At 40.7% G+C, this 18889-nt stretch overlaps 1 protein-coding gene across 1 annotated transcript in view; it reads right to left on the minus strand.

Annotated features, from left to right (window-relative positions):
• Positions 1-18889, minus strand: part of hacl1 (2-hydroxyacyl-CoA lyase 1) — a 187959-nt gene that overhangs the window by 167049 nt on the left and 2021 nt on the right. The gene's annotated exons all lie outside the window — the stretch shown is intronic.

The raw sequence follows: 18889 nt of genomic DNA on the forward strand, positions 1-18889 counted from the left end.
GAAGTTTTTTTTATATATATATATATATATATATATATATACACACGGAGCGTCCTGACCTGGCTGTGTGTGAGCCCCACCCCTCACAGCGCGCCTGGCTAAAATGCTGGTCACATCCTTATGTAAACAAACACGCATGTAAACAGTAATTTATCGAGGTCAGAAAAGTTATCGAGTTCATTTTTATTTATCGTACGATAAGTAAATTAATTGCTTATCGCGACAGGCCTATTCATCAGCTCAAATCACAATAGAATTACAGTTCACAGGCATTTTAAAACCTTGCTTTTTTACATTTCATTTGGGAATTTGTGCTTGTTATGGGATTTAGTTTTCTCATGATAAAACAAAACAGATATGGTAAATAACATATATCTAACATAACCGTTATCTCTACTTTACCATTAATAATACTTACTGTATTTCATTGATACCCTTTCTAGTTCAATCAGTTAAGTTAGACATATTAGACTTAAAATATAATTGTACTTTATATATTTTTAAATGTCCCAATATGCCAAGCTGTATTTATTAGGAAATTAATAAAACCACTCAAGCTGTCAATTTGATCTATTCCTAAAAATCTAAATGGATTGCATTACATGTCACTTGTTAGACGCTTTTATCCAAAGCGACTTACATACTCAATACTGTGGGCAATCCCCACGGATACAGTTCAGAGTCAAATAATTCAATTTTCTGTGCTTTCCATTTCAAATATCCTACATTTTCATCAGGATAATAAGGCCCATTTCCACGCTGACCCTGAGTCAGAAGCATGGGAGTCCTACCTGGAGCATGTGGATGAGATGATGGTGGAGGGGCTCTTCAGCTTCATCAGCCACTCTCTGCAGTTCTTTGCGAACAACATGGAATCGTGGCCGAGCCCGACACCTCTGTTTGAGTCTCAGTTGATGCTCAGTAGCTCAGGAATGATTTTCCTCCCCTCATTGGAGCAAGATGCAGGGGACGGCCTGTATGAGCTGATCGAAGGACTGGTTGGAGACATATTCAAGACTTCAGTAAATATCAACAGAATAGCTGCTCATCATAGCACGGAGAGCTACCAGGTAATATGCGGTAGACTGGGATTTTAAAATCTACCACTCCCTCTTAACTCATTATAGTGTCTTCTTCTTCAAACAGTACATTACCCTTATGTTACGTGTCATGTAATATAACTCTTACAGGATCTAATGGATGACATGCTGGATTTGTTGGACCTGAGGCAAGAAATAATGGAGCGAGTGGAAAACGTCCTCAAGGAAGCAATAAATGACCAGAGAAAGTTTGACTGCTACGCCCATCTGTGGCAAGATGACAGGGCTGAGTTCCTCGGACAGTTTCTGCTGTATGGGCGTGTCCTGACAGCCGAAGAGATGGAAGCTCATGGAGCAGATGGCCTCCCTGAGAGCCCGCCCACAATTGATAACTTCAAAGAACAGGTGAAATGCTCTTTTAAATCATGATTCATATTTCCCATACATGGCTGGTGAGTTAATTGTTAGCTGTTTTGTGGTCATCATTTTACAGATCGATTATTATGAGGACCTTTATGCTGACATTTCCAAACTTGAAGACTTCAAAGTGTTCAATGGATGGTTTCGGGTGGATATCAAGTTCTTTAAAGTGAGCCTCCTTAACACTGTGAAGAAGTGGAGCTGGCTTTTTAAAGAACACCTCTTGACCTATGTCACTAACAGGTACATTGAGTTTCTGCATGGCTTTAGATGCACACTAAACTGTAACATCACTTATACTTACTGTACATGTTTTCCCTCTCAGTCTCGATGAGCTGCAGAAGTTTGTCCGAGCCACTGTTGAAGGGCTAGACCAGCCTGTGGCTAAAGGAAACCACCGTGGCCTGGTGGAAGTGATGAGTCATCTGTTGGCCGTCAGAGACAGACAAGCAGCCACAGACAAGATGTTTGAGCCTTTTAGAGACACAGTGATCCTGCTGGAGCAGTATGGAGTGATCATACCAGACCAGGTCCATTCTCAGCTAGAGGTAAGACATTGAACGGTTTATTGGTTCCTATTTTCATGCTACCTTCAAGAACATATGTGATACTTAATTATAATTTATTCACAAATTATTTTCATTTGATCTTTGAAAATCTAAATAATTATCTCGATAGGAACTTCCTGAGAAATGGAGTGGGGCAAAAAAATTGGCCTTAAAAGTGAGGCATGAGGTGGCTCCCATGCAGAATGCAGAAGTGATGGTGATACGGAAACGATGCATGACTTTTGAGGTGAAGTCGCTTTTATATACAGCTTTAAGCTGTTAGAAGCTTTTGATTTTATATATATTTTAGCTAAAACAAGTAAAGTAATACTTCTTATTTTTCAGGTGAAACAAAGCAAATTCAGGGAGATGTTCAGAGCAACAGCGCCATTCAGATACAATGCTGTGCGACCCTACATCAGTCTGGAGAAGGTAGGAGTTCAACCTTGACTTGATTATAATAATATTGTATTATACACTTTGGATAACAATTACCATGTGTTGTTTTCTAGTCTGAAAAAGCCGTTCGAGACATGGAGAAGGAGGTGGCAGAGCTGCAGGAGTCCACGAATCTGTTCGATGTTACTATTCCTGACTACAGAGAAATCAAGTCCTGCAGGCGAGAGATCACGGTCCTCAAAGAATTATGGGACATTGTTGTGTTTGTGCAGGTGAGTTGCTTAATATATACTGTATATTTAAAGTCTCTATTCTGGAGTGATGGGAAGTCCAGCTGAAGGCCTCATCCCCCCCCCACTTCAATGACCCAAAAACTCAATAACGTGTCCTCTTAGGAGCCGTCATTGATCCTTTGAATACCCTGTCGCCTCTAAATGTCCCCATTAAGTCCCCTCAGCCCATTGACCCCTCTGCATGCGTCTTTATCTATACAGAGCAGTGTTGAAAACTGGACAATGACCAAATGGAGGCAGATAAACGTGGACCAGATGGATGGCGAATTGAGGAGGTTTGCCAAGGTGAGGTCACCAACAGTGCTGCATCACACCAGCATATCTCTCCTGCTGCCTTGCTGTTATGCACCGTTGCTATTTGTAACAGATGCCTTCTAATAACTAATTATGTTTACCTGCCTTCTGTTTGTGTAGGACATACGGAAGCTTGACAAAGAGGCTCGCATTTGGGATGTGTATTCCGGGTTAGACCTTTATGTAAAGAACCTGTTGACGTCACTGCGGGCCGTGAGTCAGCTACAGGACCTGGCAATACGAGAGCGCCACTGGGTGCAGCTAATTAGAATAACACAGGTGCATTAACACACACATCAGTGATCCTGCTGTAGAGCATTGTTTTGCTTGCATGATAGCAACAAATGACACTTTGCATCATGATATTAATTCTTTTATAATAGATGGACTTCACTGTGACGGACAGCACCACTCTGGGAGACCTCTTGGCTCTGCAGCTCCATTTGTTGGAAGACGAAGTTCGCAACATTGTGGATAAGGCAGTCAAAGAGATGGCCATAGAGAAGGTTGTTCTGCAGTTAAATATATGGGGTCAAACACTTCAAATTAAATTGGGATTTTGCCTGTGAAAAAAGTGATGACATCAGAAAGGAGCTAACTTTGTATACACATGGTCCCTAACAGTGCTGGACTGCAAAAACCATGGAATGCAAAACATCAACTTTTCAGCCTTGGGAGTATGTTCTTAGATTATCCAACAAGTTAAAGAATGGTTTATTTAGCAGAACAAAAAAGAGAATCTGTATAATTACTCAAGGAACACTTCACCTAAAGTCATATAAGACATACAAATATATTTTTTTGTTATCACATTTGGTGTCTAAATTACCCCTACACCAAATGTAGAATTTATAATTTAACCAAAAGTAAATGCAGTGAAACCGTTTAATATTTCAAACATATAACCATTATGCTATATATTTATATTAATTTCAGATTGTGACAGAAATAAGTAAAACGTGGGCATCGATGGAGCTTTCATATGAAGGTCATTACCAAACCTCTGTGCCACTGCTGAAATGTGACGAGGAACTCATTGAAACTCTCGAGGATCATCAGGTGAATATCTAAGCTACTGATTTTATGTGTGATCTAATTTCATGGAATGCACAATGGCTGTGAAGCTCTCAAGATCAGTTGTCTGAGAGGAGCACTGATAGTTAAGGGCTGAATAGAGATGAGGGTGCAGAAAGGGGCCGCCCTGTCTGACTGTCTAACAGCACAGCTGAGAGAAGAGGGGTCCCTATTGAGTCTTTAGATTTATAGCTGCGGGAGGACACAGGGCATTGTTGCACCGCGGCGGTCTTTGTACATGTCCACCAGATGCATTGGGGGTTATAGCCAGCAATTAGAAGTCTTGCCACTTTAGTGCCTAGATCTTTGTGTAAACAGACTGTTTCCCTCCCCCATTTTAATGGCATGGCATGCTGATGAGCTTGAATATGCATTGAAATTAAACTGACACATGTTATGAGGTTTAGGTTATTAAGATATTACTTTCTCTGGCCATAGATTGGGTGGTAGTTAAGTGTATTTGAGTTTTGCATTGGATCAAATCCTTTTGAAAGACTATAACCATGTCTGCGTGTCTTCATCCTCTAGGTTCAGCTCCAGGGCATCTTTCAGAGCAAGCATGTGCATCACTTCCTGTTCCAGGTAGTGGAGCTGCAGAAACAGCTGACTGTGGCGGACTCTGTGCTGATGGTCTGGATGGAGGTCCAAAGAACGTGGGCCTACCTGGAAAGCATCTTCAAGAGCTGTGACGACATCTGCCAGCAGCTGCCTGCAGATGCGCACAGATTTCAAGTTTTAGATGCAGAATTTCAGGTCTGCACTTATGTTTACACCTCAGTCATGTAGTTATTCAAATACTATTATTGTCATTATTGTAATCATGGTGCTGATGGTTCTTTCAGGAGTTAATGTTGGACAGTGCTAAGACTAAAAACGTCATCGAAGCCACCAACAAATCTCATCTATTTGAGAAGTTAGAGGACCTGCAAAGAAGGTTCATTTTCATTTAATTACATTTGAATTATACTGCTCACAGTTTGAGGTATTGTGCTCACTCTTTCCATACTCTCTCTTTGAACAGGTTGTCATTGTGTGAAAAAGCCCTCGCTGAGTACCTGGAGACGAAGAGACTCGCATTTCCCCGATTCTACTTTATTTCATCTGCAGATTTGTTGGACATCCTCTCTAAAGGGAGTCGCCCCAGAGAGGTGCATACATGTAGCATTTCCCTTTATTTAGTTCATGTGACACACTTTAACTACTTTTTCTGTCATGAACAAAAGAATGACACAGTGTATTTCGCAGGTAACTGTCCACCTCTCAAAATTATTCGACAACATGGCAAATCTTGAGTTTGCTCAAAATGAACATCTGGATAATCCTAAACGTGCAGTGGGCATGTACAGCAAAGAGAGAGAATATGTCCCATTCCAGGCTGAATGTTGCTGTAACGGGCCGGTAAGATTACATTGACTATCAGAAAATCTGTATTTGTTACGATATTTCACAAGACAACCTAACGAATGAAACAAATACTTCAGGTGGAGGCGTGGCTCTCTTCTCTGGAGGAGTCGATGAGGGAATGTGTCCGCGGGCACCTGTCCGAGGCTGTGTCTGCGTACGAGGACAGACCCAGAGAGCAGTGGATTCTCGACTTCCCGGCCCAAGTGGCTCTCACCGGATCCCAGATCTGGTGGAGCAATGATATGGAGCTGGTGTTCAAAAGACTAGAGGAAGGGTTTGAGTCTGCTCTCAAAGATTACAACAAGAAACAGGTACACTGCATGATGCATTCACACACTAATAAAGATTTCAATTAAATGCAGCTTAGTTGATAAGAAATCTGACTGATCCAAAATAAGAAACATTTTTGTAAATATTTGCTTAATTGAATATATGATATACTTCATATTTGGGCCAAACTGCAGAGTGTTTAAAGACGACATAAATGTGAAAGGTGTTATGCTCATTTATACTTTAGTTATTAGAAGAATATTCAATATAAAATGTAATATTTGGGCAGCATGGTAGCGCTCCTGGTAGAGCAGGCAACCCATGTAAATAAGAAAAGGTTAAACTCTTGATTAGTTTTTATTTCTATACACATTATTTATAAATCTATGTATATTTATTGCAATGTAAAGATTAGATAATGTACTATCTGACTGGTTTCTGTGTCTGTTGTGAGTGAAATGGCAACTGCTAAAGACAGTGGCGAACCGTGTCTATCACAACTGGACCTTCCGTAGACACACACACACCCTCCGCCGCAGCCGCGCTGATTGGTTGCATTTCTTTTCTAACACAAAACCACTGAAATACGGAGTGCATGGACCGAGAAGGACAAACAAATCAACGTAACACTGTAATATTACAGATACGAGTCTGATTTATTCATTTTACATACATTTTATTTATATAATTAAATCGATTTTTTGTTTGTTTTATCTGAGTGTTCCAGGGTATTCTCTGAATACCTTGAAGACCCTGACGGTTCGCCACTGGCTAAAGATAATGCAGACATTTCCCATAGTGCCATTATAATGAAATCAGCCTGCGTGTAGGGCCCTGTTGTGGCGTATGCTCATAGTTGTATGATCACTCTTGTCAGATTCATCAGCACTATTTAAGGTTAGCTTGTCCTTGGTTGCTGTTTGAATAATCTCTCTCCCTTCAACGCACGGCACCGCACTGATTGGATCTGCTGTCATACAAGACTAGTGACAAATGCAGGACATGCAGTGATGTTTTAGTCAATACAAGAACAAAAGACTACTTCTGATTCTCTGTTTCTTTCAAAATGCCCTCAGGGTCTGCATTAATACACCTAAAGTGCATGTTGTTCTGCATGGGTTTAAGATATAATGACTTTGAATACCTACAAATACAAGTGAAACCTGACGTTTGTTGCCAATTTAATCTCATGTGAATTCAAATTGGCACTCATGTTTTTTTTTCTCCAGATTTCTCAACTCAACATGTTGATCAGCATGCTGCTGGGGGAGCTGAGCTCAGGCGACAGACAGAAGATCATGACCTTATGCACTATTGATGTCCATGCAAGAGACATTGTTGCCAGCCTCATTGCCCAAAAGGTTTTAACAATTGAAATCATCTCATAAAGATCATCTCCTTTAAGTCGGATAAATGTAACATTGCATTCTAGTAATATAAAGAGATTCTCCTCATATTGGTGTGGAAAAGATAATATCAGTGTTTTTTTTATTTATTTGATTCTCTATGGACAATCCAAAATCCAATGAAAAGCATAGATTAGAACCTTTTCACTTTGTATTGACCGAGATAAACAAAAGAGGAATTTTACCCAAGGGATACAAAATGCTGTAAACTTTAGGTCTAAACTAAAACATGACAATATTTGAAATAGTTGTGATCATTCAACTCCCTGCTGCCCGTATCTCTTGTGATATTATTTATCAGCAGCTGAATTTGTTCACAGGTCACCTCCTCTCAGGCCTTTCCATGGCTTTCCCAGCTGCGGCACTGCTGGTATGAGCAGCAGCATCAGTGCTTCGTTAACATCTGTGACGCCCAGTCCCCTTACTCGTACGAGTATCTTGGAAATACATCGCGTCTCGTCATCACCCCCCTCACAGACCGGTAACTGCTGTTTCATCACCTTTCAGTCTATGCAAGTATCATTTCATTACATTTTCTACATTCAGCATGGCTAAACACAACATTTGTGTCTCTCTGAATGCTGGTCCCGTGGGCATGTTTAGGTGCTACATCACTCTAACTCAGTCACTCCACCTGACCATGAGTGGGGCCCCAGCTGGCCCCGCAGGAACAGGGAAGACTGAGACAACGAAGGATCTTGGCAGAGCCATGGGCGTCATGGTTTACATCTTCAACTGTTCTGAACAAATGGACTACAAGGTTGGACATTCAATCAAATTCAAAGTTACTCTCTTTGCTCAGTGTATGTCTTGATTATCTTTTTACACATGAATGCTAAATGTATTTGTTTCTTTTACATGTTCAGTCAATTGGAAATATCTACAAGGGTCTCGCCCAGACCGGAGCATGGGGTTGCTTCGATGAGTTCAACCGTATCGCTGTGGATGTTTTGTCCGTCGTGGCAGTGCAGGTCAAAACTATACAGGACGCCATTCGCACTAAAAAGAAAAGGTAACAAGTGAAGGCTGAATACATCAAGACTTCATGCTGTAAGACTGAAAACTGTGTTAATAGTCAGCTGCAAATATGGTTTGACCTAAAAAAAATTACAACAAAAGGTTTCTCAACGGATTATTGTATTATTAGGTGTACTTAATAACATACTAAAAGTCTACCTAAATCTGACCACTAGAAATGTGTATTTTTGAAGATGGCCGAAATTCCTTAAAATACCCTAACTCCTTCATCATTTATGAAGTATTTTTTTGGTATAAACTTATGTTTTGGGGGTCTATAAATCCATTGGACTTGTCCAAATTGCAATATACATAATTTTAAAATCATAAATGTTAAATATATATATAACCCTCCATGCAACCTCACAGGTTCCTGTTCCTGGACCAAGACATTGTGTTAAAGCCCTCTGTGGGGATATTCATCACTATGAACCCTGGCTATGCAGGCAGGACAGAGCTACCCGAGAACCTCAAGGCTCTTTTTAGGTGAGAGGGAAACCGCAGCTTCTTTTATAATGTGCCTTGATTCAGCAGGAAGTTCATGGTCTGCATTTCCTGTGTCCTGCCGTAGACCCTGTGCCATGGTGGTGCCGGACACTGAGCTAATTTGTGAGATAATGCTGGTGGCAGAGGGCTTCCGAGATGCGAAGCTTTTAGCCAGGAAGTTCATCACGTTGTACAGTCTCTGCAAAGAGCTCCTCTCCAAGCAGGTAGGAAAAATATTTTATATTTCATAATGTTGGAAAACAGAGCATCAATAATAACGTTTTTCAGCCAACCCCTTGGAGCACAGTGATTCATAAAACCATTCAATACACCTTTATCTTTCAAAAGAGTGAAGTATGGAAAGTAATTCATTGTCTATTCTTCTTTGTTTGTTAGGACCACTATGATTGGGGCTTGCGTGCTGTCAAGTCTGTTCTGGTTGTGGCCGGGGCCCTGAGAAGAAGAGACAAGAGTAGACCAGAGGATCAGGTGACTTGCATGTGTTTGGCATCTTGCAGCCACAAGAGGAAGCCTCATCGTCTCATACTATAATCCACCATTTCACTTCATTTACCAGGTGCTGATGCGAGCGCTGAGAGACTTCAACATGCCTAAAATCGTCACTGAGGATGTGGCTATCTTCTTGGGACTGCTTGGAGATCTGTTCCCAGGCCTGGAGGTGGAGAGAGAGAGAGACTGTGAGTTTGAAACGGCTGTCAGGAAGACAACGCTGGAGCTCCGACTCCAACCAGAGGAGACATTCATCCTTAAGGTTAGGACATGATATATACACTGAATACAATGCTTGACAAAAAGCTACAAATAATCTATTTTCCAAAATGTCTTCATCAGGTGGTGCAGTTGGAGGAACTCATGGCAGTGCGTCATTCAGTCTTTGTTGTTGGAAATACAGGAACTGGAAAAAGCCAAGTAAGTTTGTATTGCCTTTTAAAAGTAAATGCTCCGTTTGTTTCGGTAAGGTACATCAAACGTAAGGTTTTTTTAATCTCTTCACCAGATATTGAGAGTCCTCCATAAAACTTATGTGAACTTGAAAAGAAAGCCTGTGTGGAATGACCTCAATCCGAAGGCAGTGGACAGAGATGAATTGTTTGGCTTCATCCATCACGCAACTCGAGAGTGGAAAGATGGTAAACAGAGACGGTTTACTTAGAAATAAGAACATTTAAAATGCAGGACAAGTGCTAAGTCATACCACATGTAATCAGTACCTTGATATATTTGTTGTTAATTGTGCATTTTAATCCCTGTGTTAGGTTTGCTTTCATCACTGATGCGAGAGCAAGCAAACATCTCCCACACTGGACCTAAGTGGATTGTGTTGGATGGAGACATTGATCCGATGTGGATTGAATCACTCAACACGGTGATGGATGACAACAAGGTACCTCCCTCCTGTTCACCCATACACTAGTGTGCAACACATAGCAACCAAGGTGGCATAGATAGAAAAAGATGCTTCTTTCCCCCTCCTTCAGCAATCACTTCCTGGAGTGAGAGTACTTGGAAATCTTTTTCCAGAGCAATGAATCATGTCCGAGTGATCTTGTACCTTTGAAATATTCTAAAGCAAGTCTGTCCAATACGATGAAATATGAAGGTGTTTTCGGCAGAGTATTGTCTGTCCATTCAAATGTTATGACTTTTGTAAACTGTTATGCTTTCTAACGTCTTTCAGGTCCTCACGCTGGCCAGTAATGAACGTGTCCCACTCACTTCATCCATGAGACTGGTGTTTGAAATCAGCCACCTACGGACGGCCACTCCTGCTACCGTGTCCAGAGCCGGAATCCTCTACGTCAACCAGCAGGACCTGGGCTGGAACCCGTGAGTGACACAGTTTGTATTCACATATGATCGAAGCATCGTTAACGTTTCCAATTCAACGCTGTGTTTGTATTATCTTCTTTATAATGTCTTGAGCTTGTTTCACTCAAGTGATGCTATTGAGTGTTATTACGTTTTCAATGCATCCTCATATAACAGTTTGAGTTTTCCTACGAACGTCCAACAACCCAGTTGTTCTGTGCAAGCTCCTGCAGTGCAGAACATGTGAAGGCAACACACTGCTTGGTTTAGTTTAAGAAAATATCATGATTTGGGTAAAATGAATTGCATGTACTGTATGTAGCTTTACATGTTGGTTTTGGATAAGTAAATAGGTTACTTGGAGGTGGAAATGCAAATCCTAATGATCAGGTGGGTTAAATACAAATGATAATGAAATACTTATTGTAGATAAAGTTACGAAACACTGAATAAGAACAGTCTGCATTGTTTCCAAAGACACTGTTTCGGATCCTGACCAGGTCAATACAGCATAATGACTGTCTTCCTCAGGTACGTTGCTAGCTGGATTGACCAACGCGAACGGCAGACGGAACGGGCCCATCTCACCATCCTGTTTGAGAAATACGTTCCTCGTTGTCTAGAACAGATGAGAAACTCCTTCAAGACCATCACTCCCATCCCAGAAAGCTCTATGGTGCAGGTACGCAAACACAAGCATGTTCATGTAATGTTTCTCCTATTCTATGCTTGAACAGTCAACACATCACAATGAAATAATTATTTGTTCCCCTTGTTCAGACACTCTGCGCTTTGCTCGACTGCCTTCTAACACCAGAAAATATTCCATCCGACTCTCCACGGGAGCTCTATGAGACCTACTTCGCCTTTGCCTGCATCTGGGCTTTTGGGGGGGCTCTGTATCAAGATCAGGTATTACTTTGGTTTGATTCAAGTGGATGAAATCGAGTTTGGATTAACAACAAAACACAAACTATAATTCCTTATCAACATAAATAGCATATTAATGTAAGCATACTGTTGATGTGTACATTCTGACAAGGCAATGATACACTCTGTTTCTTCTTAAAAAGCTTAATTCCTTTGGTGCTCAAAACTGTTTTCACTAAAGGACATTGGGCATTTTTCATTGAAAATGTGGATCTGGGCATATATCTAGGATTGTTATACAAGTTTATTGGATAGTTTGTTAATTATCTTTGTAATAGTTGGCTCTACTTACTTCTCGAGTTGTCTTTGTACTTCTGGAAGGTATAAATATAGGGTGAGGGCCCTTTTGCTGACAGACGTGTCAAACTGTCAAGTGATCAAGAATATGATAAGCTTATTGTACCTGTCAATGATTGTGACTAATTGAAGGGTTGTTCATTTAAATGATATATATTATTGCATGATATGATATGTTCTATGATTTGTCCAGCTCTATGATTACCGGGTACTGTTCAGTCAGTGGTGGACCAAAGAAATGAAGACGGTGAAGCTTCCAGCACAAGGGAGCGTGTTTGACTACTACCTTGACCCTCAAACCAAACGCTTCCTGCCCTGGAGTGATACTGTGCCGCCGTTTGAAATGGAAACGTGTACTCCATTACAGGTAAAAAGAATGTTAGCTACCGAAAATGCGGGGGAGTGTAACTCTTTGAGATGCAGACTTTTCAAAGCAGTTTGATAAATAATCACAAACATGATCACGAGCAACCTTCTTAAAGAAAATTAACCAGAAATGAACAATACAGCGATATTAAAAATGTTTGTATGACTGAGTGAACATAATAAGAGAGGGTAAAGTCCAATCAGGAGGTTATGGTAGGGATGCTAGAATGGATGATGGGCTTTCCACTGTGTCTGATTACCATCTACTACACCCCATACCAGACTGTGTGGGGGTGAAGGCATGAGCAACAAGGCTTGAGCTATCACCCACGCTCTATTGTCTTTCTGTATGCTCCTGCGTACAGCTGTGAATGCTCCAAAGGCTCTTGCTGAGCCATAATTAGTGGGGTTTTGTTCTGAGCAAATGATGCTATTATGACAGAATAGTTGTGGTGTACTGGGGAAATACAAGAAATTATAAATCACATACAATTCACTGAACACATGTCTGTCAATAAATCACACTCAAAGAAAGCCATAATAACTATGTATGTTTCTGCTTTGTGTCTTCCTGCTGTTTCTATGATTGCAGGCTGTTCTGGTACACACAGCAGAGACTGTGCGTCTTCGCTACTTCATGGACTTGTTGCTGGAGAGGAGACAGCCAGTGATGCTGGTGGGGAATGCGGGAGTGGGAAAGACTGCACTTGTCAAGAACAAGTTTGACTGTCTGCCAGAGAGTTACATGAGTACAAAAGTACCCTTCAACTACCACACTACCTCCCTCATGCTGCAGGGTGAGAGAGAGGGGGGGGGGGGCTCTGTTCTTTTGTAGTGACTCGTACATCAAGTAAACTGTAGCACCATCTGCTGGTAATGCTCAGATTCAGAAAGAGCGGGGGGGGAGAAAAACGTAACAACCATTGTTATTGTAATCCTCGCCTGAGTCATATGGCATCTGCACATTTCCAAAGTTGGTTTGACTAGTGTAAGAATATTCTAGCTTTTGTGTTTCTTGTATGTGTGGAGTTTTGTTGATGTTTTGTTGTTGTTTGTTTTCTCTTGTAGAGATTCTTGAGCGGCAGTTAGAGAAAAGAGCAGGACGAAGCTACTCCCCTGCAGGCAACAGAAGGATGGTCTACTTCATCGATGATATCAACATGCCAGCTGTCGACAGTTACGGAACAGTGCAACCTCACACACTCATACGTCAGCATCTGGATTATGGCCACTGGTGAGAAGACCCCACATGCTCAGTACTAGTTTTTGTTGTTGTGTGTTTGAGTCTTATGCCACCACATGGTCTGTTCACCTATTAAATAAAGAATGTATTTCCTTTGATCTCTGTAGGTATGACAGACAGAAGCTGATCCTAAAGGAAATCCACAATACCCAGTATGTTGCCTGTATGAATCCAACGGCTGGGAGCTTCACTATCAACCCCAGACTACAAGTGTGTTTTCCATTCACATGTCCTACTGTAGCATCTCAGTTTTTGATTTGAATTAAAACAAGCATATTGCTCCAGCATATCTTTTTTGAAATGCAGTCTTATGGACTATCTATGTTTCGATACAGGATAGCTGTAAGTATACATTTAAATGTGTGAAAATAAATCTTAGTAAATAGTGTTTTTATATATTTATTTAACGGTGGCAACGTTGATTCATTCATATCTTGAAGAATCAGGAGTCAATTGGTTTTTATACTGAATCGTGATTTGCAGAATATTTGCAAGAAACTTTACTTTCACTTGTTTGCAGGGACTAGGATTATTTTATATCCGTGTAGTTTGGAGCATAAACAAAACACGTAAAAAATTTCAACATTTAATTTTGACATTTTCTGAAGTTTGATTTGTGCCTTTTCTCCACAGAGACATTTCTCAGTGCTGGCGGTGAACTTCCCTTCGTCTGAGGCTCAGACGTCAATCTTCAGTCAGATCCTGTGTGGCCATCTCAAGCAGGAGCACTTCAGTCCGCTGGTTCAGAGGAGCGCAGCAGCTGTCGTCCAGGCTGCCATCTCTCTTCATCACAAGATGGTCCACAGCTTTCTTCCCACAGCCATCAAATTTCACTACACATTTAATCTACGAGACTTGTCTAATGTCTTCCAGGTAGTAAAGAGAGAGAGCAAATACTGCAATTAGACTTTATAATGAAAACATGAACATTCATAGTATTATTTGTGTTCCTCAGGGCATCCTACTGGCTGGGCCTGACAGTGTGGGAGAGAGCACTAACCTGGCACTGCTGTGGCTCCACGAGTCCTGCAGAGTGTACTCAGACAGACTGGTAGATGACAAGGACCTGCAGCTCTTCCGGAAGCTCCAGATGGAGACTGTGCATGAATGCTTTGAGGTGCAATACAGATTCTGTTAAAGGGTGTAAACCATTTCAATTGCTCTTCCTCACCTTCAGATATCAACACAAAGCAAGAGATTTTTATTTATTATTATGCTTGTTCTCTTCTAGGGGCTGGAGGACAAAAAGGTGACACAGCAGCCCCTCCTCTATTGCCACTTTGCCCAAAAGGGCAATGAAGCCTCGTATGCTCCTGTTACAGACTGGACTGCGCTCAGGTCCGTCCTCACAGATGCCCTGGAGAGCTACAACGAGCTCAACGCAGCCATGGACCTGGTGCTGTTTGAAGACGCCATGGAACATGTGTACGTGTAGCTGTTTCGCATCTCATTGTCATCGTCAGGAAAAAAAAAATCTTTGACAACATTCCTGAACTGTTTCGCACCAAAAATTAAACCTAAGACACTAAACACACATGAGCAAAACATGAAGCTTTTAAAAAAATGTAAAAGTAGTAAGGAAATAATATTTTATGGAAAATAAAGATGGCACTTTTATGTAGAAAGCTAAGTTAATATGAGTGATTGGTTTATGTTAGAAGCATCTGCACAATAACTTTGACCTGCACACATACATGTAAATATATTTAACATTCCGGACTCAAATATGTATATATGTTCATTTTAATTAATTTCTTGTTTTAACAGCTGCTTACCTGTATATCATTTCGATGTTATCTTTAATTGTATTAACCTTATGTGAATCTGTGCTGTGCTTTCGCTCTCACTCACTGTTGCTGCTTACACTCCTGAGTTCCCCCACAGGGATTAATAAAAGTCCATTTTATTTGATCTAATCTGTGCAGCTGATATGAAGACTACTCAAGACAGTTGGAATAGATGTATAGTATTTGATTGGAAAGAGTTGTTTGATGGCGTAACAAAGATTGTGTTGTTACCAGCTGTCGCATCAGTCGTATCCTGGAGTCTCCGAGGGGTCACGGCTTACTGGTCGGGGTCGGGGGCAGTGGGAAGCAGAGCCTGACTCGTCTGGCTGCCTACATTTCCTCTTTGGAAGTCTTCCAAATCACTCTGACTAAGGGTTATAGCATCCAGGACCTCAAGGTAAATATTGATGTGGTTAATAAGGTGCAGCCAAACTAAGTTTTACTCTAAACAATATTTTTATGAACATGGATACCCTTTAAATCGTAGTTGCAATCATTCAGAAGTCACTTAAATCAAGGATTATTTACAAAAATCCTTAAATAATTGTCCTTCTGGCTGCTTGGGGGACATTGATGCGATTTAGTTTTATTTATCTCTCACTGACACAGGAAATGATTGTCAGATACTATTTAAAGCCACTGGGAAATGTTTCAATATCGCATTGCAAGTTTGTCAATAGAATCATTTAATAGCCCCTTAAAAAAATCAAGGCACTATCATGGGACTTGTTATGTCATTGATTATCGTTGGGTAGAAATTCTCTAGTGGACTCCTCATCAGTTTGAACAGCATGTTTATTTCATGGCATGTGTTGTTTCATTTAGACGGATCTGGCAGGCTTGTTCCTGAAGACTGGAGTGAAGAACCAGCGCGTGGCTCTGCTGCTGACTGACGCACAGATCCCTGATGAACGCTTCCTGGTCATCATCAATGACTTACTGGCTTCAGGTCAGACCTAAACTCTGTTAGACTGGGTTTTGGCTGTGAGAGCACTGATTCAGATCAATTATCCACTATCAAACTTCAAAAGTATTTGAAGTCATTCTGAATGTATACATTGTATGAAGAGTAAATATTGATCAGCTCACCTTGTCAGACTATGACTGTGTCTTTCCTTCCAGGGGAGATTCCTGAGCTCTTCAGTGAGGAGGAGATTGAAGGCATCGTGTCGGCGGTGAGAGCTGAGGTCCGAGCCCTCGGACTGCTGGACAGCCGGGAGAACTGCTGGAGATTCTTCACCGACCGAGTTCGACTCCAGCTCACGGTCTTTCACATTTTTCTTCTAAAGAAATGGCTATTAACGAGTGATTCTAACTTTCTAATTGTTCTTAAGCAGATTTTGTCATGATCATTTGTTCGATTGTATGTCATCGGTGTTCCTCAACGCATCTGTGAGCAGTTTACTGTCAACATCATTTTGTTGAAATGTTGTACTTGCAAAGTTCTGTCCCTAAAATGACAAAGACGAGAAGCAATATTCATTTTTTCTCTACCGTTATCATTATTATCAAGTCCAACAAGGACTTTGAAGTGTTTCTGAGACAAAAAGCGGTAGAAAACCTTTTTGCGGTTAATTTCCACACGACAGAAACAACTTTGTACTAATAAAGCCTGCAGAAGCCCCTTTATCGATTCACTTTGTAATTGAAGAAATGGGTATTTTTCAATTGGCTTGAATATATACAATATTTTTTGTGGGGAAACATCTCTGAATACTCCTTATTGACTGTAGCTTCAGCTAGGCTGTTTCTTTTCCCCCAGCGATAATAATTCAGATCCTGTTAGCTGAAGTGCAAGACATATTAAATGACCAAAATCAAATCAGATCAATGTTGTGCTAGATGATTTTGATAGCACTTGAATGTGCCTTCACAGCTGACATTAACCACAGGAAATCAATACAAATCTTGCACATACTCTAGCGTGTTGAAGCTACAAAATTAAAGCACAGCTGCTGTGTAGTGTTATTAAATATGTTTGACGGTCTCAGAACACACAGCCAGTCTCTGCGCCAGGGCCTCTGGTAGCGTCACCGTCTGCTCCAGCCAACTGGGAATGTGGCTGCCTGTCCGCATGCCAAGGCAACCAAAGTGGGGGGACAGAAGGCTGCCAGTGATGGGTTTCCTTTTTGGATGCTTCTGTGATATCTATGAACTGTGTTGATTTTCCTACTTGGCTGTATATCTTGTCATTCACCTTGTGGAGATCTGTGTGGTTGACTCTGTCTCCTTGCTTACTGTTTCCTTGTAGGTGGTGCTGTGTTTGTCTCCTGTGGGCAGTGCCCTCCGTGTAAGGGCCCGTCGATTCCCTGCTCTCGTCCAATGCACCACCATTGACTGGTTCCACCCTTGGACCTCAGAAGCGCTGCAGTCCGTCAGCTACAGATTCATCCAAGAGATCGAAGGCATTGAGGTCAGGCCTTTGAGTTCTCAAGTTCTTTATCTCACCATATCTCTCATTGTAATATTCAAAGTCTGAATGCAATTATTATTTAGTGGCTCCCTGCTTTCCCTTCTTTGATTCTACTTGTAAACTAACTTGTAATATATATATAAATATTAGGGCCGGGACTCGATTAAAAAAATTAATCTAATTAATTACAGGCTTTGTAATTAATTAATCGCAATTAATCGCATTTTTAATCGCATATAGATATTTGACCTGAGAACAGTGAGAAGCAATTTTTTTCACATGGATTTTAGTATACCATTGAATAATGACTGAATACATAAGCTTAAGCTGAAAAAAATTGCTTCTCACTGTTCTCAGGTCAAATATCTATATGCGATTNTTTAAAAAAAAAAAAGAATGTAAGCAAAAATACATTTACTATCTCTTTCCTTTGAAATACCTTAATAAAAATCTATAATGGTAAAAGCTATCAAATAATAAAAAAAAGCAGATGTATTAACTCTGGATCAACAAAAAGATGAATAATTGTAGCTTTAAGAACTACTCTCATTAGTGCTCATCTACTACAGCTGCTACAACTACAACTCAAACTTAGTACTGTAGCTGCGTTTAATACTATTGCTTATGTACAAGTGCTCGAATAATACCACAACTTCTCAGGCAGTACAGCTTGGAGCCTCCACACACAGACAGATGTACACACACTAGTCTGGCACATGTTCACATATGAGATGACACTTCCTGGTTGTGACAGCTGTGCCTCCTTAGAGGGTCGTTATGGGACTAATCACTCTTCTCTCATTAACATAAATGATCGTGGGTTGTGATCGTTCCACTGCTATGATGGAAAACAATGATATGCCTGCACTCACTGTGAGTCTCCAGGCATGTGTTTGGCAATTTGTCAGTACCTCAGCAGAGAGTTAATGATGAGGGATCTATGGAAAAGTTAATCCAGCTGCACTGTAGTAATTAGAAGGTGTTCATTAAAGTCTAACTCGGTCTGCAAAAAAAGGGGTACACGGCTACGGAAGCATTGTTTTCAGAACGTAATATTTGCCTTCTTTTTCTTAATTAACAATATGTGTCTTGGAATTGGAGAAACGTTTTTCTGCAAAAAAAATCTGCTTGTTTTTCTGAATTAACGAGATCTTGCGAAAAGCTCTCTCTGTATGGAGTAGGGTTGCGCCTGTAAATCATCAATATAATAATATTTTGTATTTGCAATAATGTAATATATTTATTAGGGCCGGGACTTTAACGCGTTAATTAAGATTAATTAATTACACAAAAATTAACGCGTTAAAAAAATTAACGCATTTTAATCGCACTTATTTTTGCACCGCGGAACGTTTCTCACTGGATGAGTTTC

Source organism: Notothenia coriiceps, unplaced genomic scaffold (genome assembly GCF_000735185.1).
Source record: "Notothenia coriiceps isolate Sejong01 unplaced genomic scaffold, NC01 NC01_scaffold00008972, whole genome shotgun sequence".
Classification (NCBI taxonomy): Eukaryota; Metazoa; Chordata; class Actinopteri; order Perciformes; family Nototheniidae; genus Notothenia; species Notothenia coriiceps.